Source organism: Cupressus sempervirens, chromosome 4, assembly GCF_028749045.1.
Source record: "Cupressus sempervirens isolate cs-2001-9-10 chromosome 4, ASM2874904v1, whole genome shotgun sequence".
NCBI classification, from domain to species: Eukaryota; Viridiplantae; Streptophyta; class Pinopsida; order Cupressales; family Cupressaceae; genus Cupressus; species Cupressus sempervirens.
The window spans coordinates 149,845,642-149,873,265 of record NC_143121.1 but is presented as its reverse complement, the minus strand read 5'-3'; the positions used below and the strand labels follow the sequence as shown (position 1 = coordinate 149,873,265).

General features: G+C 33.1%; 1 long non-coding RNA gene across 1 annotated transcript; it reads right to left on the bottom strand.

Moving 5' to 3' along the window:
* Positions 1 to 9,598: 9,598 nt before the first annotated feature.
* LOC149560402 (uncharacterized) lies at positions 9,599 to 10,566 on the bottom strand. Its single transcript, XR_016363351.1, has 4 exons — positions 10,450 to 10,566; positions 10,191 to 10,336; positions 9,928 to 10,033; positions 9,599 to 9,684 (listed from the first exon to the last, which is right to left on the bottom strand). It is a non-coding gene; the product is annotated as an uncharacterized LOC149560402 (long non-coding RNA).
* Positions 10,567 to 27,624: the final 17,058 nt, after the last annotated feature.

The following is a 27,624-nucleotide window of genomic DNA, read 5'->3' as shown; positions in this document are numbered from 1 at the left end:
TGGGAGTCTTTAGTAGGTATATGAGTCATCTAGGATTTGAGCATTGGAATGTTGTTAAGTGGATTCTCAGATATTTGATAGGAACATCCAATAACTGTTTACACTTTGGTGGCTCTACTATTGATTTATAGGGCTATGTTGACTCAGATTTGGTAGGGGATATTGATACTAGGCGGAGTACTACAAGTTATGTCTTTACTGTTGGTGGGGCAGCCATGAGCTAGGTTTCTAGGTTACAGAAGATTAATGATCTATCTAGTATAGAGGCAGAGTATGTTGCTACTATAGAGGCAGCCAAGGAGATGATATGGCTTTAGTTCTTCTTGGAAGAATTGCGACATCCTTAGAAGGATAATTATTTGTTCACAGATAATCAAAGTGCCATTCATCTTGCCAAGAATTCAGCTCTGCATTCTAAGACCAAACACATATAGTTGTGGTATTATTTCATTTGATCGGTTTTGAAGGATGGATAGTTAAAGTTGGAGAAGATACATACAAATGACAATCTAGTAGATATGTTGACAAAGGTTGTAACAAGGGAGAAGCTAAACTCCTCTTTAGCTTTGGTTGGTCATCTAGACTGAACATGAATAAAAGAACAATAGAATCCAAGGTGGTTTGATCTAGTAGGAGGCCCATGTGGTAGTGGTATTGCTACAGGATCAATCTCCAAGTGGGAGATTGTTAGTTTGTGGTGATTGATTAGGAAAGTACTGTACATACTCCATAATTTTTAATTTTTTTGGTACTATTTGTATATTCGCTATTTTTAGATTTGCCACTAAAGTAATGGCTAATTTATGGCCGACATGTTATAACCCTAAAGCGGTAAAAATACTTGTATAAAAGAGCTTAGGGTTAGGGATTTTTTGAATGTTGTGATGCAAAATTGGTTCTTGCGGCGGTATTGAGCTATAAGGGTTTATGGATTGTAATAATATTGGGCTTGCAGTTTGGTAGATGTAGCCTAGGGATTGGGTGAACCACGTTAAATCTTGGTGCCTTGTGTTCATTTCTATGTGATCTATTATTTTCTATTATTGGTTATATTTGCATGTAGTTTTTATTTATGTTTGTGGTTTTATCCTAACATCCTTGTTATAACAAGGGAGCTATTTGAGGACAAGGCCCTTATAGTAGTGGTGGTTGTGCATCTGTATGAACTCATGGCTCAGTTGTTGTGGTGTTTTCCATAAGACATATAGGGGCTCCACCTCGTTGAAAAATTATAAATATTGATGTGGGCTTTTCTAGTGCAAGTGAATTTTTTTTTTTTTTTAAATCTCATGTGGAATTTTCCATAGTACCTGAGCGGATTGCAAGAGAGGCTATTGACGATGCATTGTAAAAAAAGAGATACCTTGTACTAGCATCGCATGGCTATGAGAGCTTGGTGGCTTCCTAATTAGTGTTGGGAATTATTCAATCTACAATTGGGGTGGATTGGTTAATATGTTATTGGATGGTGCATTACACATCTTTAATAGAGAAATTCCCTAATGTTTGAGGGCATTTTCACCATTCCACATATCATCTCATATGGTCTCCACAATGACAATGTAAATAGAGGTTGCACTCAACTCTCTCTATTAAACATTAAATTATGAAGTGTAGAAGCTTGAAATATTTTAACATTAACATTGGGCTCCCCTTATTCAAGTAGAGGACATGATAATTGCTACATAGAAGTGGAAGAAATAGCTGATTTTCTAAACCAGCAGTGTCATGTGTTCTGGTTCATGATATTTTACTGAAAATGATGAGCGAGAAAAGAATTGTTACCTGTTATAGGTCATTTCAAACAAATTTTCTATTGGTTTCTCAATTTCACAATCATTCTTCATTCTCTTTGTTGGGCAATCATAGAATTCATGATGTGAAATATCACATCATATTCACTACCAATATCACAAGAATTTTAGTAAAATTCATAATTTTCCTCAAGAAAATGACTAAAGCCACAAAAATAATTAAAAATTCAAATTTCAAAATAGCTTGTTTATGAAATTTCAGCCAACACAAAGTTTGAGCAAATGTAGGGCAAAGTAGAATGTTGGAGGAAGCTACCATCCTCTTCAATAGTATAAGTTGTGTGCTATTTGCTAGAAAAAATATCAAATGAAGTTGTAGAGGATACTCCAAAATCTGGTAAGTTATTCACCACTAGTGCGTGGTGATACAAATGCTAAGATTTTTTATTTCTTGCATTACATGGATATTACTGGTAGTAATTGTTTGAACAAGATGGTGGTGTACCTTGGTTTGATTTTGATTTTTTTGGCAATTGTTGAAAATGGCTTTTTGTCATACTAACTACTAAATCTGCCCATCCTTATTGTGATATGACATTAAAAAGAACTGATATAGATGACAAGAATGCTAGACCTATTGCAAGTTCTGCTGTCTTCACAAAGACATAACCAAACAAGGGATGTAGGGTAGCTAAGTTCCTGCCAAGTGAAGGCAAGAAAAGGTAGTCTTGAGCTAGAGGGAAGAATTGCTAAGTGGTTGTGAGTTAGTAAACTTATAGTTTTAAGATATTTATAAAATGTATTAAACTACAAGTTTTGGTGTTTCTTGAGAAATGTTGATGTCATAAATTTTGCTGAAGCCAAACCTCACAGCACATAGGCATAACCATCAAAATAGAAGAAACTGCACAACATCAAATGGCATCTAACTTTATGGCAAAAATTTGATGAAACAACAAGACAACCAAGCTTTTAGATAGCCAGCCTTCTTTGACTCTTAACTAGTCATCCAATTATGGATCGATCTACCATGTGTAATTCCTAAGAAAAATTTGAAACACAATAGGAAGACCTATCAATAGAGTTCAAGCCAATTTGTCTAAAACATAAAACAGAAGTCCCAAAACAAACTTAAAACATAAGAGACCAAAGACATATTTGAAATAGTACATAAGAGTCCCAAGATAGATCTAAAACATAAGAATACCAAGATATATCTGAAACAGGGATGTGAAACATAAGAATACCGAGATATATCTGAAACATATGAGAGATCTGATATTAAAGATTAACATTAATTCAAAAAACTAGCCTCACTTACCATACTTGTGTTACACGTCTGAAACATAATATAGAAGTCCTAAAATAGATCTGAAACATAAGAGTGACATTAATATTGAGAAAAAATATATACTAGTTTACAACAAAATCAAATTGAAAGTAATATTTAGATAAGTCTATGACGTTGGAAATTTTAATTTGTTAGAGAAGATCTAACTACAAGTTCTAAGAGTAGGAAATATGATACACAGAAGTCATTTGAAGAAGAAAAACAATTGAGAGACCAGATTTCAAATATAGGAAACATTTCTATGCATAGATTGAATAGAGATCTTAAAAGTTTCAAGGGTTTTAGAACTCATATAATATTAAATTACATAGAATAAGTATGCCTATATAGGCAAATGCAAGCATGATTCAAAATAAGTCATGGGTTTGTGATGGGTTTGTGTTTATAATAAGTAGTACACAATGTTTGTAATGATTAGATATATATACTCATTGTTGTTTATGATGATATACAAAGTAGTGTTTCTTGTTCTATACATAACTAAAAGTGAAATATCTTGAGCAACACTCAAATTGTCAATTTAAATTTTTGTCAAAGGATTGCAATGAAAGAAACATTTTAACTTTTTAAAACTATTTTTATTGAAATACAGGTAAAGCTAAAGAGATGCAACTATTTTTGAAAAGCTTCTAGGATTTTCCCCATTGTTGAGAAAATTGGCATGGACTTGGTGAGCTATGGATTCCAATCTATAGGCAACTCAAGAAGGTTTAATGGTACGTAATATCCCCAAATGGGATACTAAAAATGTGACAATAGAATCTACAAACTAGTGCATAATGTTAGAGAAAAAAAAACCTCTGCAACTAGGGCATAAATTTGGAAATGACCTTGCATCAAAAAGCTCTAAGTGCTTTTATAATTAGATAAGGAATACCATTACCCAGAGTTTTCAAAAAAATCATGTTTGATTTTCTCCTAGTTTTTCTAAGTCCAAAGAATTGACGAATAGATCAGAAAAGTATTCATGAAGATACACAACCAAACAGGTCTAGCCAATCAGGAAAGTTTATGGGGCCTTTAGGGTTTGTGGGTAATACGTGTGGGATGCCTCCACATGATGCTCTATAAGCCTTCTTTTCATTTTCCCTACCATAGCTACCACTTTTCGCATTATGACTAATGAGGCCTCTCTAACTTAGATTGATATCTATGTAGTGTTTTGCATTGATGTGTTTGTAGTTCATCACTAGGTAAAAGAATAGATCCGTGTCACCATTTACGATATCAAAAACCTATTTTGGTCAAATCTCATTTCACTATCAAAACTCAATTTTTTTAAAAACAAAAAATACCCTTTTGTAGATCTCATGTTCAATATCATCATTATATAAATTTTTGAGTGTTTTGATTAGTTATAATATGTTATAATTTTAAAATATTATAAGTCGATATTTCAACATTTTAGAATATTTTCCCTCAAAAAAAGGGAAAAATAGTAAATCCTATCAAAAAAATTTAAAAATTATGTTTATCTCTAGAGGAGAGAGTCCTCTTCATGAATATGTAATTATTTTTCAAGAAGGTGTAGATTTGATAAGGAAGTTTTGACGGGAGGAAAAAACTATTGGATTCTGATAAGGTCGAGCTTGATTACTTATAACAAAGAAAATATACATAAAAAATAATTATTTCTTTTTTTTTTTACACTAGATATACAAGTCATCTATAAGATATTTTCAAATCAAAACAAAAAAAAAGATGATTTTCATATACTTTTTTGACGAGAACTACAACCTATGTTTTTTATAGTTAAAAAAAGGGACTTCAAAATAAAATAAAATGAATAAATTATTACTCAACAAAATAATAAAATTATAGCCATAAAATTCATCCAATTCTACACATTTCATCAGTTTACATCATCTTCAAATTCTAAATAGAAATACAATTTTTTTTGTCATTAATGTTGAACTATCACATTTTGATATCATGTTTCTTTATAAAAGGTGACACAGGTTTGTGCTTTTACCCCACTATGTTTGGATTTTGTTTCATATTAGTACAATCCTGGGCAGCGCACTAGTTCCCATTTCTCTAGCAAGGTTTTGTATTAGGATGAGACATGCCTCATCTTATTCTTTGTGAAGTTACTATGAAGAAGAAATGAATTCCAAATGGAATAGTTCTACTGCTGTTACAATGAAACAAGCAATTCTCTAATAGATTGATAGCCGTGGTTATTGTAGGTTGAAGGATCTTTGTTTTAGTTTGCCATTTTGTTGTTACTTTATGTATATAATTTAACTTGTGGTGCAATCAAAATGTAGCTTTATTTGGATATCAAGGTGAGATCTACAGAACAAATAATAAATTTTAATATGAGATATTTATTGGTTATTGTGTTCTTTTCCCAATTAGCTGATTAGTGATGTTGAATATTGTAGAGGAAGCCAAAAAATCCTCCAGAATACAACCATGTAAAATCTTTTTTGAGTTTAGCACACATGGTTTAGATGAATACAACCATGTAAAATCTAAACCATGGTTGTATTCATCTAAACCATATGCTCTACATAGTGTGCACAGTATTTTTTTGAGCAGAAGTATTCGTAGCTTCTTTGTATGGGAAGTGGTCTGGTTTTCTAATCAGTCTTGTGAACTGCAGCAGCCAGAAGAGGCAGACAAGCATAAAACTGCATGGTAGAGGAGAAGTCATAGTCGACAAGTGGTGTTTTGATCATATCAAAGGGACAGAGGGCCCAAGATCTTGGCACATGAAAAAACTCTAAAATAGCCCTAATCTCAAGGCCTAGACATTGATTCCCACATCTTCTCATGCCTTGATTATTAGAAAAGTGGTCAGCAGCTCCTGTTGTCGGTAAACATTGTTCATCTTCACCCATTTCTATAGATTAATTATTATTAGAACTAAAAAGATCCTCAGATAATAGGAAGATAATGGTAGTAGGATTGGCTATGATTGGTTGTAGAAGAAACTATTAGTAATATGTTAATGTGCACCCTAGGCAATAGTTTCCTGCATGACAAGAACTAAATATTGGAATGTTCTAGTAGACTCTATGACTCTAGTCAACACTTCTTCCTAGATATAAAAGCCAAGGGTAAGCAGTCAAAAAGAAAACCACACAATGATAATGGTGATAACCTTAATCCATGTTGGTCAAAGACTACTATCTGATATTGCATTTGCTATGGCAGGGTTTTCATACACCATGGACTTTGGCCAAATTTGGAGAGAGCTTCCATGGTTGTCCAACTGCAACTACCCCATATTATATATATGATTTACTTTTTATTACTATGCTAAAGGAAAAAGGAAACTGTAGCTAAGCATTAAACAAGAAAAACACATGTTGACAATGGCGATAATGTTAATCTTTGTTGGTCGAAGACTAGTAGCAAATATTGCATTGGCTATGGCATGGTTTTCATACACCATAAACTTTGGCTATATTTTGAGAGGACTTCCACGATCATCCAACTGCAACCATCCCATATTATTTATATGTTTTACTTTTTATTACTATGATAAAGAAAAAAGGAAACTGTAATGTCTTCTAGAGATGTAATTTGATGGTTAAGAGACTCATGTCTGTCTTCACTCTCCCCTCTCTCTTCCACACACCATTTTTCCAAAACAATAAAGGATTCTAAACAAAATAGAAGAGTAATACATAGTCACCTACTCAAAAGAATAAATTGGCACTAATTTAACATTTTCTACATCTTACTCATTATTTATATTGTCTATTATTACATAGTTAAATTTTATAATTTGTTTACCTGTAGGATCAATTTTAGACTTTGTGAAAACCTTTTAGTTCAAGAGATAAATAAGAAAAATAATACATACTTTATCATGCCTCCTGTTATTGTGTCTCTTGTAGGATCTTGCCAGCTCCTGGATCAATTCTCACCAATGTGCTTAAGCATATATCAAATCTAAATCTTTTTTGAGTTTAGGCCAATCTTATGAAGGAATAACCCATAAGTTCAAGAATCAAGAAAAAATTAAACATGGCGGAAAATCCACTATTGTCATCATTGTAATCCACTAAAAAATAAAATTGTCCATATCAAAACTTATCTATAAATGACTAAATGCAACACCTATGCTTGCTGAAAAAGCCATCTATTCTAATTTTGACAACTTATAGAAAGTATATTTTAAAAGTTTGTTAGGCAAAGGGGAAAAGAGATATGTCATTGTTTTGATGCTCAAAAACCACCCCCATTGGCAATATAATATGTATTACCTACATGAAACTAGTTGTGAGACAAGTTCAAAGATTTTGATGCCTATTTACAAGTCAGGGGTGGTCATCAACAACTCTCATGAGATCAACTAGTTCAAACTTTTGTGAGATTATTAAAATTTTGGCATCATGTAGATCAATAGCTTAAATCAAGGGAAAAAATCTATTAATTGTAAACATTTGTTGAAAGAGAAACATTTTTTAAACATAAATTTTTAGTTCCTAAATCTAATTAGATTCTTGGAATGTGCACAAAGTTCAAATTCCCAAGATCAAGAAGAATGAAATATTCTTCATACAAATAAGATATGAATTGTTGCAATTCCAAGTTAATTATAGATAGGTTTTAGGTGAAGAAAAAGTAAGAATTTATGGTCCTTTAGTATAAAGGGACATTCCGCATGAGATAAAAAGCAATCTATTAGAAAATGAAGCAAACCTTCTAACATAAAAAAATTAGAAAGAAAGATTCTACCAATAGTGCACTATGTTTAAAGAATAAATGAATACGTACGTTAAGTATTTTTGTAATGGTGAGATTGCAAAAAGAACCAATAGATCTTGGAAAATACAAGGTTGTCCCCATTTTGGTCCTGTCATTCAAACAACATGCAACCAAATTGATTAGATTTCAAATTCAAGCATCATCATGAATTTGTCGAATTTCAGTCAAGTTCAAGTATGGCCATATATACTTTAGTAATAGTTCACTTTGCCCATATCAAGTAAAAGACAATGGAAATCATAGACACCCCAAATATGAGCAAGAGAAGTATAAAGTGATTGCATCCCCTAACTGATCGCAAGTAAAAGAGTTAATAGATTTGAACATCATTATTGGACTAGATTTGAACTTGGCTTCTACATCAAATGATAATCTTTGCACAATAAGTCTAGTATTGACTCTCCTCTATTTGTAATGCGGTTAAGAGACATAATCTTCCACAAGTAACCTTTAGGGTTCAAATACTAATAAATTATTGTTTTAAATCAAACCAAAATCATTCCCTTGCCAAGAGTATATAAAACATTTCAATCTCACTAACTTATGATTGATTTCTTTTTTATTTAGAACACCTAAAACTTGAAGCTGATTTTGGACAATTATTAAAAATGGATAAAACTTCTTAGTGGCTAAAGTTAAACTAGTCAAAAAGGTGGACAAGAATTGTTAAAATCAAGTTGAAAATATCTAGTTGGAGGTTGGATTTCTGCAAGCCTATTTTTCAAGTGGATTTTTCATAGATATTCAAGCTTATTTACAAAGGCTTACTTCCTACAAGAAATGCATTTCCATGTGGATAAAATAATGCTTAATATCTAGAGTGCAACGTAAATGATCAAGAACTCAATCTTTCATGGTTGTATAAAGCATATTGAGGTGTATTCTTATAATATCCAATAGATTGCTCGCACTAGAGAGAGAATTGGAATAGTATGCAACTCGAATGGAAACACATGATATCTCCACATAACCACAGACATATCTATCAAAATTTTGCTAAGATTTATTTTGTCCATGTATGACTGTTAAAGTGGTACACTATAAAATCATCAAAAAAAATACAGATTAGTCGATAGTGATTATTAACTTGACAGTTCAAAGGTGATTTTTGATGCTTCAAAAATTAGTTGATGAGGAACACATTGAATGCAACACAGATCTTGACAATATTGTAAACAATCTTCTTTTTGTTTGTTATATTCTAATCTTCTTCAATTAATTAGATTTCAAATTTGAAAGGACTATATCAGACTTACTTCTTAAATGATACATCTTCAATGGCCCGAGATACTGCTAGTTCACCATTAACTCTGGGCACATCACCCCATTTCATTACAGACCTGGCAGCAGCTTCAATGCATGCCTTCTCTACATCTCTATCTGGTCAGTGATCTTGAGTTAGTTCCTCTACACAAAGTAGTGAATAAGAGCTATTGGAATTCTCTCATCTTAGAAATTGGTCACTCTTGATTTTTTGGCGCTTGTGCTTGCTCCACTGAGCACCTAAACCAAAGAAAATTATTGATCTCATCAAATTTGCATGCATGAGATAGACTAGTAACTAGTGGATCAATGCATAGACTATGATAAAATACTGTCAAAATGGAATGAAGAGGGGGAAAAGTCACATTTATTATTTTACTGTGTATATGACCTGATTTATGCATCAACCTATAAACCTATAAAAATTCTCCAATAGTAATAGCATTAACCTCTCAATTTCTCTGGAAAGTTCAAACAAGCTGAGCACAAAAGGGCCTTGGAATCTCTAATAGTAGCAACCAAGAAATATTCATCTGCTTTTAGAATAATAGTTGTTGTTGAGCCAGAATTCAAATCATTTCTAAAAGCTTCCTGCAAGATATTCAAGCGCAAAAAGCCATCATAATCAATGACTGAATTGGAACTAGTAACATCTCAAGTAAAATGCTTGAAACAAGTCACATGTATTTGTAATATGATTAAAAGGCTATGTCATGATATTGTTAGTTAGGATAAAATCACAAGATGGAATTAAATCATAAAAGATAGAAATTACTGAGAGAGGAACTTTCTCACACTGAGGTATGCATCATGCATCTTAGGGATTCAACTTACATTTGTGAATGCAATATCTATATCATAGAGAGCTCTGAGTAATGCCTCCTTTGATATCATCATGTACATTGAACCTTTAGAATATCCCATTAACCTCCACCATGAGCTGATAAAGAGAAAGAAAATGCAATCACTTTGTAACTAAAAATAGGTTACTTTTGATATCCAGATACATTGAAAACTACATTTTGTAATACTCACAATAATCTTGCGTCAACTTTCATGATTATTAAATGTCATTCACCTAAAATTTATCTTTGTACCTTTGTAGATCAAAAATTTTCCTGCATCCATCCTTCAATGTGACTTCAAAACAAAATTGATCTTCATCCTCCTCACCACACACTTCTGAACAAGGTAGACCATATTATTCTGCCCCTCCAATAACACTTTCCACACTAGAGACATCCTTGAAATAGTCCTTATGTTTAGTCAATAACTCATTTATTTGGCATCTTCTAGAAAACTTCCCTCCTGCTACTAACCCTTGAGAAATTTTTTCCAGTATAGAAAGAGGCTCACCAGAATGAAGTCTTTCAAGAAGTATATATGCAGAAGAAAATACTCAAGTAGCAGCTTGGCTGCTAATTCACTTGCTTCTGCACCATTATGGCCATCAAAAACTACCGGCAATCCAACTTTCCATGATTGCATATACTTGATAAGCCTGTTTGACAATTGACATGTTAGCGTGAAGTACAGAATGAATATGTTGCATGTGTTATGAAAATTGGACATACTACTAGTTATTGCACTTATAAAGTTTTAGAAACCGAGGAAAAAAGTAGTTAAACAATAGAAACTAACCAACAAAGATATATCAATCCAAATGTAAACATTATAGGATAGGTCAGGACTAGAAAAAAAATGTTACTTCTCATAATTGTCAAGTGACTATCACTAGTAAAAGGTAATTTAAAGAAAAATAACTTATAAATAGAGTAGAGCTGATAAAAAATGATCGCTTGCTTCTATAATACTCAAACAAGCATAGCAAATTGCAAAGCTCTAGTAGATCTTTAGCCTCCATATTGCAGAGAGGTCAGTACAACCAATTTTTAAACCTCCTGAAAGAGATTATCTCCTTAGATGCTATGAGAGGGGTGAAAGATAAAATAAATTATATTGATATCCATAAATGACCAAGAATGGGTTAAATGAAAAGCTGTAGTCTAAAAAGAAGGCTATCTTAAAAATAATGAAGACAAAAAGAGTGGAAAAAACTAAACTCTGTGATTGAAGATCAAGAGCAAATATCAATAAGAGGCAAAGGCTAATAAACAAAATAGGGACTTGATGAATACAAGACCCAGAAATCAAAGTGTGTTGTTTGTGTTGTCAATCATCTAAATGAGATAAAAAAACACAACTGGTAGGTGATGAGGAGGAATGATGTGATGCAACAACAACAGCTTTCTGGGCTAGGGCTTGATCCTTAGTACCCCGTGCAAATTTTTTCTACTTTTTTCTTGGATTGTCTACAGAGTAGAGGAAGTGATAGAGCCATTGTTGGATTGAGGTTTTGGCTATTTGTATGGTAGGGCCTGAGGTTTCTTCAGCAATGGTAGTGATAGATGGTTCTACTTCAGCAATACATGCCATGAGATCTGAATCATTTTATGTGGGGGTGGGCTCCACGAAAAAAAGATTTAATGGATGTTTTCTATGGAGTAGCTATGAAATGTATCTGTAGATAAACCAATGGAGGGGTACGAGAATTCATACCAGAAATTTCCAGTCTTGGTCAGTTTTAGCATCCAAATTTTGTGCAGATCAGAGGCTTTTGTAGGCAGTAGAAGTAGCTAATCATAGTTTATGACTATGTGCCAAATGGAAATCTCAACAAGATGATATTCAGAAAGCCAAAGAAGATGCTAAAGTGGGATCAGAGGTACAGAGTGATTAGAGATGTTGTTGCAAGGCCGTTGTATCTTCATGTAGAGTGGGAGCAATGCATAGTGCATACAGACATCAATTTAAGCAATGGTTTGCTAGACCCAGAGCTGAATGGGAAGTTAGGGGACTTTGGGCTTGCGTTGTTGTATGATCATAACCAAAGCGTACACACAACTTGTATGGTAGGAACACTAGGTTACATTGAACCATAGTTCATACAGACAAGGAATGTTGAAGAAAATACTCGCCCATTGGACTACATTCAAGCCTTGGGAAATAAATGACAGATATGATGGCTATTTCTCATAGAGAAACTCTAGCAGAACAACTCCAAAACTATATGCATCAGATTGTTCTATCACTCACCTTATTTGAAAGCATTTAATTATTTCACACATAGAGGAACCAAGGTATATTAGAATCTCCTAAGATTATTATGAATCATTACTCATCAAAGAAGGGTATTTTGAATAACTAATAGTGTTGAATTACTTAAACCCTACATACTCATAAGTAAGAGAATTCATACCTAGCACCAAGCATCCAAAAGTGCCTGCTATTATACAAGTCACATAGGATTCATTATCTTCCAAAAGGTTCACAAGACAAAAATATGATACCTGTAAATTCACGATTACATCCAGTATTATATTGATCAACTTAACATTGTGAAATATAGTATGAAGGGAAACAATCATGATGCAAATAAGTCATACCTCAGGCTGCTCCAATTGCTATCTTTAATAAGGTATTCAACTATAAATATCTCCTCCTTATTCTGATACAAAAAATAATTGCTTAAAAAGCATCACAAAAAGGGTCTTCTTTTCTACCTGGACCTCTTTATTCTTGTCACTATTACCATTACTCTTATTACTTTGTTCTAGTCCTGGCCATAAGGGAAAAAATAGTTCTGGCTTTGAATAAGCCATGCTTTCTCCATCCTTAGATATGGAAAGGGATAATTTTGGAATTGCCACTGATAAATCTAAATCCCCATATAAATTTTGGGAAGATTATTGTGGGCTTTCCTATGAATCCTCATTCTTAAAGAAGCTTGTAATTTGAAAAAGAATAGAGGAAACAAAACAAAATTGGTACTTTACAGAGGAATATCTTTAAGAATCTTGATTAAGTTATGGAAAAGAGAGATCTATACATTTTGAGCATGTGGGCACATATCAAATAGGCTTGATCAAATTTTTCTTCATGGCAGACTACTTTGTCTTAGAAAATATTTCTAGCATGGTTGGCCACTTGTGTTGGAGTTCTTGTTGTTAAAAGATTTATAGACATCCCTCTCCAATCAACCTTCCCAATCTTTTCCAGTTCATCCAAAAATAGTTTGCTCCTCCTCACTCCATGGCACCCCTATACAAAACACCTACAAATTCATGGAATTTGATTATTCCTCCCATTGAAAAAAAAGGTCCTAGAAGAGAAATTAAAATTGAGCGAAGAGAGGATGAACATTCTTCTTTTTCTAGCAATAGTTGTTGTAAGATAATATTATAAACAAGTCTTCCCAACTACAAAAGATAATTTAATCATTTTTGCAAATCACATTATTTAGAAATATAATTCAATCAAGACATATAAGATAATATAATGAACAAGTCTTCCTAACTTCAGAAGATAATAATCTCTATCAAAAACTCATATACTAATAATCCGTATAGTTAGAATAGAGGCTACAAATTTTTAGCATAGTAAAACCCAGGATTTAGAAGACAAATATCTCTCATCAGATAAATACCCTTCATCTCAAATTGTACCAAAATCTGCCTGTAAGCTGCTAAACCCAATTTATTAAATGGTTTCCTCTATCCTAACACTATTTCTTATTTTCATATCCCCATCCATTGCTATGAGATTTACTCCAAACAATTTTAAATGTTCTTGAATTGTGTCTAGAATGCCTACAACAAGAACAATTCCTACTTGTAATTCCTTTGTCATTCACCCAAAATTAAAAAGTAAACCTTTGAATAAAAATAAAGTAGCCAGTCCACCAAGAACTCTACACCCAAAAGCAAGAACAATTTGGATTATATATATGAATGCTCGTGTAGCATTAGTATTAGAGCCATATCTTCCTCTTGAAAGTTTTAGTCCCTTACAAATCGTAGAACTGAATTTATCTAAGCTAATAAAGAAGATCCAAAAAAAAAGTTAAAGCGGATGAGAAATAAATTTGGAACTAATTTTGCCGATAAATCTAAATCCCCATAGAAATTTTGGGGTGGTTCTTGTGGGTTTTCTAGTGAGCCCTCATGCACAAAGAAGCTTGTAAGCTAAAAAAAAAAGATGAAACAAAAGAAAAATTGGTACTTTATACAGCACAATCTTTTGGAATCACAATTAAGTCATGTAAATGATAGATTTATACATTTTGAGCATTTGAGAACATATCAAAAATGTTTGATTGACATTTTCTTCTTGGCAGACTACTTTTCCTATGGTTGGGTACTTGTTGAAACAAAAATTTTGGAAATCCCTCTCCAATCATAGAGCACAAGCCAGTCTTCTAACAAGCACAAACAAACTATAAATCGTGATTTATGCATTGATAAGATGTGATCTTATTCTACTCCTCTCATTTTTGCATGGGTAGAGATAACATGCCAAACAAAACTAAAGGCATGTTGTAAGGTTTTTCATTTTGTTAATTCTTTCCTAGTTTATTTCCTTTTTTACTTGTAGATACAAATATATTCCACCTGTCTACACTCCATTGTCACACATGATTGCATTACAAACACCAAACATTTATGATACAATGATAAATCATGAAGATATTTTTTCTATGGATGTGATATTTTAATGATAGTACCTAGTCAAGTAGCCATAGACCATTGTTTCATCCAATATTCAAAGCTTGCACAAATGTCAAATTGAAAAAACAATGGTATAGTTCTTTAATTTACTTAAGGCTTTTTGAAACAAAAACATTGGCATGTGGAAAAAAAATATTACATTGTACAGTAATAAAAGACTTGATTTTTCAAGAATAATCTAACAAAAATATTGCAGGAGAGATAGTTATCTACCTCACTATTCTTCCTAATAAATTTAATTTGAAGTCTCTAATACTGTGGATAGAGAGAGTAGCAAAGTTGCCTACAGTGAATGAAAAACTAGGAGTAAAACACACATTTTTATTTAACTGGACTATTTAAAGTGCCACAAAATACCTATAGAAGAAAAATCACATAGATCTGTTCAATATTTTATGCTCAATTTTGCTTGTGCAAAAACATACAGAAATCAGAACAAATTCAAAGGGGCAAATCAAGTGACAACCTGCACATAGCCAAATTATAAATGGTCATCAGTAAAACCTTGGCACTAATTTCATTAATAGGAGAAACCCCATTTTTTGGGAGCCTTGGATTTTGTGTACGCCAGTAAATTATTAAAATGATGATTTAAGAGCTTAGGATGTACAAAAGACTCAAAGATGCATATTTCTAAGTGCCCAACATCTATTGCCTGATCAAAGAAAGTGGAGTTTTTGTAAAGAAAAATAACATCCGTCAAAAATCAAGCATACCCTAATCTAACTATGGCCACTACAAAGAACTTACTATAGTCCCCATTGATGCCAATTATGTCACCTCTCCCCGGTAAATCTAGGTGAATCCTATTGAAAAAATATTTTTAGGTAGAACACAAAAAAAGTGTTGGAATTTGCATATTTTATTAGACTATATCCATGATTGGCCTCTACAATTTTAAGATTGGCTTCTAGATGGAAAATAATCTTACGTTCGGCTTAAATTAAGTGTAAATCTTGTCATTTAAATTAGAAGGGCACACATGAAGGTGAAACCCTGAGGCTCCAACCATTCTTTCCCGAGGGAATATGAGAACCAAAATAAATCTTATTATTTGCATTCTTAAAACATAAATGAAAATTGTGTACCTAAATTGACAAGTGACTGGCTGGGAGGAGTCGTTCCATCCTGTCCCTTTTCATAATATCAGCGCGGGTGAGTGTCGATAGAAATGATAAGCCACATTTCGGAAGTGGCCTTCTTTGCCCTTCTCCTCCACAAAAATGACCTAGCATTGTCTCGTTCTTCCGCCCTTGGTCATTCGCCAAACCCTCGACACATAACATAAAAATAGAAACACTTGAGACTCGTCTGTACGATCAAATTCTTCACTAACCCTACCCCACGTACGCGGTTTTCTGTGTACTCCTTTCAATATAATCCATTTGCAGGCTATATTGCCAGAAATTAGAGCAAGCGAGTCGATTTTGCAGATTTCTATCGTGTGCAAGGTTAAATCTGAAGGATTTTTGGGAAGCACCCAAATGAAAGCTTTGGATCGATTCCATCAAATTTCACACGAAAATCTCCCGCTCTCTCCTAAAAAAATTACTTCCTGCCTTCCTCTGCCTCCGGGGTACTCTACCTCTCATTGCTACTCTATAATTTAATTTAACACTACTAATAGTTCCGATTTGATTTATAATAATACTTGATTTATAATGATTAAAATAATAGCGTATATATTAAAGACAAAATATTAATTTTGTCTTTAAAAAATGTCTTTAAATACCACTTCGTGTAGTAGTGCTAGCTTCACGACAACCATCCTTTCCATCATTACTAGAGATTACTAGTTTATCATTGTTTGAAACATTATCAACCCTCAAAATTTCATCATTATCATACACTGGTTCACGCAGTGGCTCACTTTCCACGGCCACATCATTACCTTCCATCAGCCCCTATCACGTACGCAAGCCAATGTTGGGGCCAAACAACCAACTCAAATTGGTAAAGAAAAGCTATGCAAAACCAGATACAAATTCCAGGCTAGGGTACATGGGAAAAAAAAAGAGGGGCTAATGTACACAAGACCAAAAAAAACATGAGAACCCACAATAATAAAAAATAAGGACACGACAATAGTTTCATGCAATGGGGCAAGGTAGAAATGTTGCACAAGTTTGATGTACTGTAAACATATGGAGTTGCAACCTCTTTCATTTACATAATTAAATTTATCAGTGCATCATTTATAATTCAACTTTGGAAATCTACATCTATATTAAATATTAAAACGAATGTAATGTATTAATAAAATCTATCTTTCAACTTTAAATAACTATTCCCTTTTCTCCATATGTTTACACTCAAGAACAATTTAATGCAAAGTTTATTACTTTCTAGCAATTGCACCTTTGTGTGCAATGAGTACATCAAAGAAATGTGGAAGGTCAATTGGTAAGCCATTTAGTTTAAGCTAATTTTATTTGATGCATATTTAAAACCTTTAATGTCTCAATGCTATTTTTACTTACTATATATTTTATTCATCTATTATTTGGAAATACATAAATTTTATTTTAAAATAAGAAAATTTAAAACAATTTTACATATTATATGTTGTTATTAATTATTATGCACAAGTAGTTTTGAGTCCAAGACCATTCTTATAAGAAGCTTACAATTTTATTGTTGTGTTGTAGGCTCTTGCATTAAAACAAGTATATTTTTATATATTCCTTGTATCTTATTAAAATATTACAATTTGTCATAAGTTTATAGATTATGAATATATTTAAAATAAAATTATTTATATTAGTAAATTAATAATAACTTTTTAAAAACTATTTTATTTTACTTGATTAATTTTTTTAAATATATTTATTGTGATAATATTTTTTTTGAACTTTTGGTTATTGTTATTTTGTTACCTTATGTTGGTTGTTGGTCCCTATAAAACCTGCCTGACTTGGTTGCTAGTCCTTGTAAAACCAACCTTGAATTCTTCTTTGATTTTCTGCATTGTTGGTTCCTGTATAACCAGCTCCTTACTTTGGTTTCTTTTTATTTTGAGTTTCGGGTCCCCTTCAAACCCACTTTTACTTAATCAAAACAAATAATATACAACATATTTTGAAACTAAAATGGCTCTCCCAAAGGCACACAATTGATGAACGTACCATAAAAAGAAGACATGAATTATCACAAAAGGAATATGTGTTCAAAGAGTTGACCCAAGAAAATGGTCTATCAAGTCAAACTTAACAAATTTTAACCACTAGAATCATTAAAAAATGATAATGTCAATGGACATGAACAATCTAGTAAAGCTTCTTATGGAGCAGGGCAATTGGTAGCTTCAATATCCCTAAATTACATTTAAACAAACAAATGGAGAACCACATATACCAAGGGTTTTGGCTATGTGAGATAGAGAAATGGTGGTCATTATGCTAGAAAAAAAATTATTTTAACCAATCAATTTGGGCATCCCATCCACAGAGGGGTTTTTCCATGGCAAAAATAAAATTAATGAACAATTTTCTTTTTTTGTGCAAACTATATACACCATAAATCTTGTTGATCAAAATCAATGTTCACAAGAGTTTGGTAGAGATTTGGAGAACCTTGATGACTAGATTTGGGTGCAAAATAGGAAGCATCAAAACATCATCTCTTGTAATAGGATGGATCAAGGTTAATATAGCTAATCCTAAAATCCTATCAAGGTTCTTGAAGCTAATGATGGTGTAGCTATTAAAAATGCCCAATTGGTTAACGTAGCTAGGATATAACATAACGAAAAAAGTCTAGTCATCACATTCTATAACAGAGATGAAATCTAGCCATATTGAGATAGTGGTGGAGTTATGGAAGAAATTTGCTATTTTTGTGAAATGGAACTTGTATGGCACTCCAACATCATAAATAAAAGAATAGTTCAAATGTGAATATGGGTAGGATGTAAGCATAGCTTTTCTTTGTAATGGTTTTTGAGTTTTTAAATGCGATACTATAACAATAAATAAAAATTCCTTGATTAAATCCATATTTTTTAAGGGTAAACTTTCACCTTTCTAGACTAGAAGCTAGATTTCAATCCCAATAGATTAGAATGCTTCAAGGTTGATTGCAAAATCCATCTTCCAAAAATTCTGGTGGAATTAATAGGCTTAAATGATTTTAGGGCCTGTTTGGTTGCAGAAATATAAAAATGGGAATAGGAATACCTATTCTGGATTACTTATTCTCAAATAGGAAATGGGGTATGTATTCCTATTATTGTTTGGTTCACTCAGAATTTGATGCAAAATTCAAAAACTCAAAAATTTATCTTTTCTAAAATAAATAAAAATTGGAATAGAAATATTTATTCCTTTTCCACCTATTTAGGTGGAATAGAAAATCCTCATTTTTAGGACGAAAATTGGAATATGTATTCCAATTTTATTCCTATTCCAATTCTGATTTGGTGCATGCAAATAGAGAATTCAAAATTTTAAGAACAGACATATGCCTATTCCACTTGTATTCCCATTGCCAAATGGGCCCTTAAGGATTTACGTAACCATATTGGCTAATACATTGGGATGCTAGAAACATATGCCCCTCAATCAAACAATATATTAATCATAAATATGGGTATAAACATCAAGACTCTAAAGCGAAATCTTATCCAAAGCCTAGATGAGGTCAATATTAGCATTAACACATTAGGTATTCCGTATTCCATTTCTTTAGATAAGGGATTAGTTATGACTACCGGTTACATAACTATAAGCCTAGATATGCTATTTAATCAGCAAAAATGTATGTTTTTCATCACTACAACATAAGATTTCCTCTTTCATTTTTCTATAAGAGCACTAGGGTGTTTGAATAAGGAGTTGTAGTTGTTTAGAGAAGTTGATGGAATTATGATGTTATCAATCACTTAACTCTTGAAGGGGAATAACTATGCTTTTTGAAAAACCAAGATGCACACCATTCTCCAGTTTGAAGAGTTGTGGATATTGTAACTGGATTTACCAAACGCCCTACTAACATTGATGTCCAGAATAAAAATGACAAAGCTAATGCCAAAGAACTCATGCTCATTACACTCAACATATTTGATGAAGTTCAACCACATATTTGAGATGCTGAAACATCTACTAAAGCTTTGGAAGCTTTTTCTATAATCTTTGAAGCAAACAATTAGGAAAAGGTATTTCATTTGCAATCTAAGTTACATATTGTTCATGTCCAAAATGGTGAAAAAAATGTAGATTTCTTGTGTTTTGTGTCTATTCTTCATGTAGAACTCCTTGATCTTGGAGGAATAGTGGAGGATAAACTACTTATCCCTATCACTTTGCACAATCTCCCTTCCAAATTTAGGACTTTTGTCTATACATTTAATATCATGAACTAAAATGTTTCATTTGAAGAAATTATAAATCTACTTCAATAAGAAGAAGCCCTCCAATCTCTACATGATGAGTTTAAGGAGAAAGACGTTGTCTCTTTCTACCAACATGGTCAAAGATGTCACAAGGGGCCTTTTACAACCATCTCCCTCTCAACCACAACAACAACAATCTAATACTTATAAGCAAGAAGGTTCACAAAAAAAATCTTCTACTCCATGGTGTTACATTTGCAATACCCACACACATGATATAGAACGTTGTTGGTACAATGGTCTTACACAAGGATCTTCCAGCAAAGAGATTTCTTCTAGTCATAGTCACTCTCACCAATCTCATGGAAGGCCTTGGAGACATCAAAAGACAAGAAATGTTCCTACACAAAATGGGGATATCTAATGTGTAAGAACCATGTCCTACTTAAAATTTTCCATAACAAAAAATTTATGAAAGAGTGGAAAAAAACCAATCATAACCAATGTGGAAAAGTCAAGAACTCATTACCCATTAATTGCTTAATATAACAAATAGTTTAATAGCAAATTTAGTGTAACATTAAGGTGTTGATCTACAATTTCACATCTTTAAAACACTCAAAGAATTTTTAGAGTTACATCATAATGGTGATCATTAATCACATTAACACATCACAAGTTATGTCGGAGAACTAATTAACACATAAGACCAAGTTGTTAGTCCAAACATACATCAATTACAGTGAATATACATTTACATCTATTTCCAATATTTACATTGCACTTATATCCGATCACCTAGAAAATCTCATCTCAAGGATGAAAATATAACAAAGCAAAGTTTATCCATTCCTGTCGTGACCTTTAGCATAACTTATCTCTGAAGCCATAAGACACCATCCATTTGCTAACTGAGATGAGAGTGTTGCCCAGGCACTTTTACTTCTCCAACCACAGAGTGATTACTCCCCTGGGATTCTTCCTAACATGAAGAATAACCCAACCCTAGCACAAGAAGCCTAGCTTCTCAGAACAAGATGGATCAAATGGATCTGGTGCAGTCGTGAAACATACTACATGCAACCATGTCCCTAGTAGCCTAATCATAGAATGTAGCAGGCAATAAAAATAACACTACACATCTAAACATATGTAGTAAAACCAAATAAGCATAGTCAGACACATACATATGCATTATCTAGACCACATAATTAAATGCAAAAAACAAGTGGCTTGGCCAAGCACTTACAAAGCCAGATTTAATGATAAAATAAACAAGAATAACATGTATCCATTCTATAGAAGTAGCAAATAGAAGAAACTAAATATGAAGTATCCATTCTATCCTTCCCATTATTACTACATTACATGCGACCATGAAGGAAAATTCATGTCTACACGCTGACTTACAACAAGATGTGATGCAGGAGCATCGAGAGGTATAAGGGCAATCCTGTGTCACCCAAAAAAATGTACTTAGACTTAGTTTTTGTTTCATTTGTTTTCATTTCTAGATACCCATTTGGGTCACATAAAGGTTCCAACTCTCATAGTACCACTATTAGTGTTCTAGGATAGAGTATTTGAACACCTTGGGATACGTGTAAATACTGAAAAAATAGGAGTATGTAATTGAGCCATCATTTTTCTGAACTAGAAGGTGTAAATTGGAGGGAGGATTAAAATTGTAATTTAGAATATTCGAGAAAAAGAATCAGGTCAAAAGGTTGCATGGTTTGAAAGTTATCGCAATTTTTCAGTTTTTGGAGTCCTCCTAAGAATGCTTCAAAGTTAGGTTTAGGGTATTAAATGACCTCATATAGGAAAAAAAAAATGGGGGATGAGTGAAGCCTGTCCATAGAGATATAGAGTGCTTCGAGAGCTTTTCAAAAATGTAAACGGTTCGTCAATCGGAGCTACGGTTCAAAAGTTATGCCTCCCAGAAGTTCGGTTATCTTTTTTGGACTCTTCTAGATTTGTGTCGACTTCTAACGCAGCTTCTGGAGCCTTCTATTTGGTCAATGGATGCCAACTAGCACTTTCTAGAATGTACTCCTAATCCTTAACCCTCTAGGGTCTATTTAAGAACATTTCTGGCGTTGTAAAAGGCAATTCGGAGTGGAGTTTGAGAGGAGGTACTAAAAGGAGAAATTATCTCTAGATTATTACTGTTGTAAGCCCTTAGGGCATGTTTTGAAGTCTATTTTCTCTATACTGAATGTAATAGCATATTTACACAGTTAATACAATTTTCCCTTTCCTGTTGTGTCCATTCTGTGCTTGGGTTGTGTCCCATCAAGATGTTAAAACTAATGTTGATTGTATTGTATTTCTAGATGATGAGCTAAAAACTAAGCAAAAAATTCATTTGTAAACCGAGGATTTGTTTTAGGCAAGAATTTAGTCTCGGACTTGTAGTGATTAAACTATTGCAACTATATAACACTCATATGTTCATTTTTTTCATATGGTATAGTCAAGTACAACAATGCTGAAATGAGTACCATAAAGCCTCAAATGACAAACAATCATTCATTTAAACACTCAGTTGTAGAAAAATAAATGAAGGAAAAGAAACCATAGTTCAATTAGCCTTATGAATTCTAAAAATACACTAGTTCAACCAAAAACACTAGTAGTAGTACATTATGAAAGCTGGGATTATTCAAAAACAAAAAAACAAACATCCTCAGTATTACATCTGAATTAGAAATCAGTTTATTAAGGTATTTTCTCACAGCTGGTTACTAGAAATTCCACATCTTAATAGTGCTCTATAATTACATGGCACATTTCATCATGGAAGTAGTAAAATGAATATTTTTTTATAATATCATGGTAGAATCTAAGATTTCTACACTAAATAGAAGAGTTATGCAATGCTAGAAAAGTAGTTATCTTGTTACAACACATGTTGTTTCATTCTTTGTCTAATTAAAGTGGGGATATTGTGGAAATACTCTACCCTTGTTGCTAGATAGATTAACCAAAATTTATAGAACATCTACCATCTGAGAAAAACAAAAATTAGTATAGACTAATGAATGGCCTAGAAGGAATATCTTGGACATTCTGACAATAACACCAATCAACATTGAGGGATGGCCTAGATTCTATGAATTTTGGATAGTTGGAATGACTAAGATTTAACTAGACAAATATAATGAGTTTCCCAACATTATAGAGGTGTTTCAACTTCAATGCAAAATCAAATTCCTACCTTTTACGGAGTTCAAATCTCAATTTTTGAAGTTACTAAAGAAGAGACAAAAATGCCCATCATAATTTATATAGAAGCAATGTCACTGTGCATAATTTTCATGTGGTTCAACTGACCCATAGAGGATCAAAATTTTGGAAGGCTAAATAGGGTTTGAGTGCACTTAATTCCTTCTAAAATGGAGCATCCTTTTGGGATTATTTCACTCGTGGAGAAGCCGCAGGTTTACTATCCTCAAGTGTTACATGTTAGTGCAACATTTCATAAATTTAATTCATCATTCAATGTAACATGAAGGTGTGGATACACCTAAGGAAGATCATAGGCTTTGAATCTCAATTGCGTGTTTTCCATCTCAGTGGCTGGGGTAGAAAGTAGATGCACAACTTGTAATACTTGAATTCAAAGTTTATATTCCACTAAACAAGGGCTCAAATTCATGATTTACATTCCAACAGAAAGAATTACATTCCAAAGCTATATTCTAAACAACAAGATTCAAATTCAAAAGAATTGTTAAAAAAAATGAGAACCTAGAAATCCTTCATGCTTGATCCAACCCTTCTAGTCTCTAGTCAAGAATGATATTTTTCTTGTCCCCAACTTCCTTCTTTTTAACAAAATCCCTAAATATAACTAACCTAATTCCCCCCCATGTGATGGATTCCTCTTTTTTCTTTTGAAAGTTTTAAGAAAAATATTAAAACAAATTTTATGGGGCACAAATATATATATTAAAGTTAAATTCTAAGTTCCTATTAAACAATCAAAGTGGAACTATGGTTTTTATATAAAATAAAACAAAACTCATCCATTAGTGTCATATTATAATAACAATCTATCTATACATCTTTTCATAAAACCAAATCAAATGCAACATTTAAATTTCACTTTGATTTATCAAGGTTAAATTTAGTAAATGTAATGAAAAACAACATGAGATCTTGTGTGATGTGTGTGTGTGGCAACACGGTCATCCAATGCATCCCCTTCTAAGAGGCTAGCCCTCTCTACCTCAACCAAACTCTCATCATGACAATTCCTACATCCACTCAGACATTCACAAAAAACAATGAGTTAGTTCCCATCATAATCCAACATATCATATATTAATTACATCATCATTAGGAAGTAAATACATTAGCATAATCACATTGATAGTAAATCATGAAATTTAAGAACAAATTTTATGGCAACATCATCATAACATAACAAGTCATGTATTCCATCCTAAACTAAATCATTTAATTTTTGGTGTAATCTAAGATGTTAAAAACTCATTTATCTTAAAATAATATTAAACCATCTTTCACCTCATTAGCATTTTTCTATTTGCCACATAAGCAAGAAAAAGAGAATGATTCAAGGGCAAGACATGACATCCTTCCCCACTAGGAAAAAGCATTTTCCCAATGTCATTCACAACAAAATTTTAGCATACACATACCAAAAACTGATATCCCATTGAAATAAAACCACTACACAAAAAGATGGGGGAAATATTTTTGCAAATCATCTACATCCTCCCAAGTGGTACTATCCACACCATATTTGTTTGATTTGACCTTATACTAGAGAACATCCCTATGTTGTACCTTGAGGGTATGCTACTTAATGAGTCGAGTGGGCTGAATTTCCATCACTCCTAGATCCTGTACCTACAATGCATGCCAGTCATTAACATGAGATATCCCTCTTTGTTATGGCTTAAGCAAAGAAAAATGGAAGATATTATGAATACAAGCTAAAGTAGGTGTTAGAGCAAGTCAAAAGACAACTGGGTTGATAACTTCTAAGACCTTGAATGGACCAACAAATCTTGGGGCAAGCTTTGAGCTCTTACCGAATGAGATTGAACTCTTACGTAGTCTAACCCTCATAAATACTTTATCCTAAGTTTGGAACTGATAGAAAGTGTGTTTCTTGTCTGCGTAACTCTTCTATCAATCAGCTACCTCCTTCAACTAACTAAGGATTAAGATCACCCACTCTTCCATTTCTCTTAACATCTTAGGACCTAGAATAACCCTATCCTCAACCCTATCCTAGCTAATAAGAGTCTGAAATTTCCATCCTTAGAAAGCCTCAATTGGAGCCATACCCAAGGAATAATGATACAAATTGTTATAGGAAAATTCCACCAATGGAAGATACTCCTCCCATTTATACTGTTGATCCATGTAGTACATGCACAAAAAATCTTCGAGCACCTGGTTCACCCTCTCGGTTTTCCCATCAGTCTCAAGGTGGTAAGTTGTACTAAAATTTAGGCATGTACCTAAAGTAGATTTCAAGGTTGTCCCAAACCTTTAAGTCATTCGAGTATCCTTGTTAGAGATGATGGTTTCTAGAATACCATGCAGTCAAAAAATCTCCTAGACAAACTTTTTGCTAAAATTGGAGATCCATCCTTCAAACTACCAAGAATGAAGTGGGCAACTTTGGTTAATTTATAAACTATGACCAAGATGACATCATGCTTGCATTGAGTGATGGGTAAACCCTATACAAAATCAATGCTAATAACCTACCATTTATACTACAAAATCTCTTATGGGTACAGAAGACTTTCTAGATGGACATGCTTAGCCTTGACACACTGATATTCCAAACACTGGGTAACATACTTTGTCACATCCCATTTGAGTCCCAACCAAAAGTTTAAAGGTCTCAAATCAGCCATCATCTTGTTTACCCCTAGGTTCCCTAAAAATGGAGTGCAATGCATCGCCTCAAGAACAACTTTCCACAACACTTCATGATTGGGAATATAAATTCTATTTTGGTAATTATGCACACCATCATTATCAAAATAATAATCAAAAAATAAGTATTGGTATCCAATACGTACTTCACCCATTCATAATGGGTATCTCCACAAAGGTAATGAAGAATGAACTCTCTCATACAAGTTTGAGATGAAGTAATAGTGGTGATATGCCTCCTATGACTAAGTGCATGTACTACCCTATTATCTTTTCATTTAATATATTCAATTCCAAAGTCATACTCACTAAGGAATTCAAGCCACTATCTCTGCCTAGCATTAGGATTAGGTTGAGTGAAAATGTATCTCAATCCCATATGATCACTCTTAAGTTGAAATGGCTTTCCCAATAAGTAATATCACCACATCTACAAGGCATGTAGTATTGCCGCTAGCTCTAAATCATGAGGGGCATAATTTTCTTCATGCAATTTGAGCTTACAGGGCTCATAGGCAACAACCTTATGGTCCTACATTAATACATCCCCTAGCCCATCTCCTGAAGCATCTGTGGTGACAACAAAATGTCCATTAGGATCTAGTATGACCAAGATATGAGTGGTAGTAAGCTTTTTCTTAAGAAATTGATGGGCTTTCTCACATGATTCTATCCACTCAAATCTTTTACCCTTGTGTTGAAGAGACATGATCGGTGCTACTATGCTAGAAAACCCCTCAAAAAAATTTCCTATAATACCTAACAAGACTCATAAAATTTCTAACTTCACTTACATTCTATAGGGTTCACCACCCAAGGATGTCTTTAATCTTTTCAAGGTCCATTGCTATGCCATCAACTGATAAAATATGCTCAAAATAGTGGATATTCTTTTGGTAGAATGAGAACTTGGAGAGTTTCCCACACAACTTCCTTTCTCTCAAAAACTATAGAACTACGCGTAAGTGCTCTTCATGATCTTCAAAATTCATGGAGTATATTAATATATCATCTATAAATATTTCCATGAATTTATTAAGACAATCTTTGAAAACTCTATTCATCTGGCTCATCAAAGTAGTAGGTACATTTGTCAATCTAGAAGGCAAGAATATAAAATCATAATGCCCATAAATAATTCTAAATGTTGTCTTAGGTATGTCTTCATCTCAAATCTGAAGTTGGTGATATGTAGTTTGTAAATCAATTTTAGAGAATACGGTTGCTCCCTTCATTTAATCGAAAAGTTCATCAATCCTTGGGAGAGGGTATCGATTCTTTATGCTCACCTTGTTCAGCATTCGATAATCAATGCACAACCTTAAGGTACCACCATTCTTCTTAATGAAGATTATAGGAGCTCCCCATAGTGACACAATAGGTCAAATCAAACTTTATCCAAGTGTTCCTGTAGTTGAGTATTCAACTCATACATTTCGGTGGAAGTCATATGGTAGAAAACCTTTGATTGAGGTTCTGCTCCTAGTATAAGATCTATGGAGAAATAAAACTCCCTCTTAGGGGGTAGTTTGGGAAAATCATCTAGAAACACATCTCTAAATTCCTAAAAAATAGGATGATCATCTAATCAAGGTGGGGTCTCTTCTAGATTCTTAGAATGGGCAACGTATAACTGGCATCTTTTCCTGTTGGCTTTCTTCAACTACATTGCTGAAATTTGCCTCAATTCCAAGAGTCATTTGACACCAT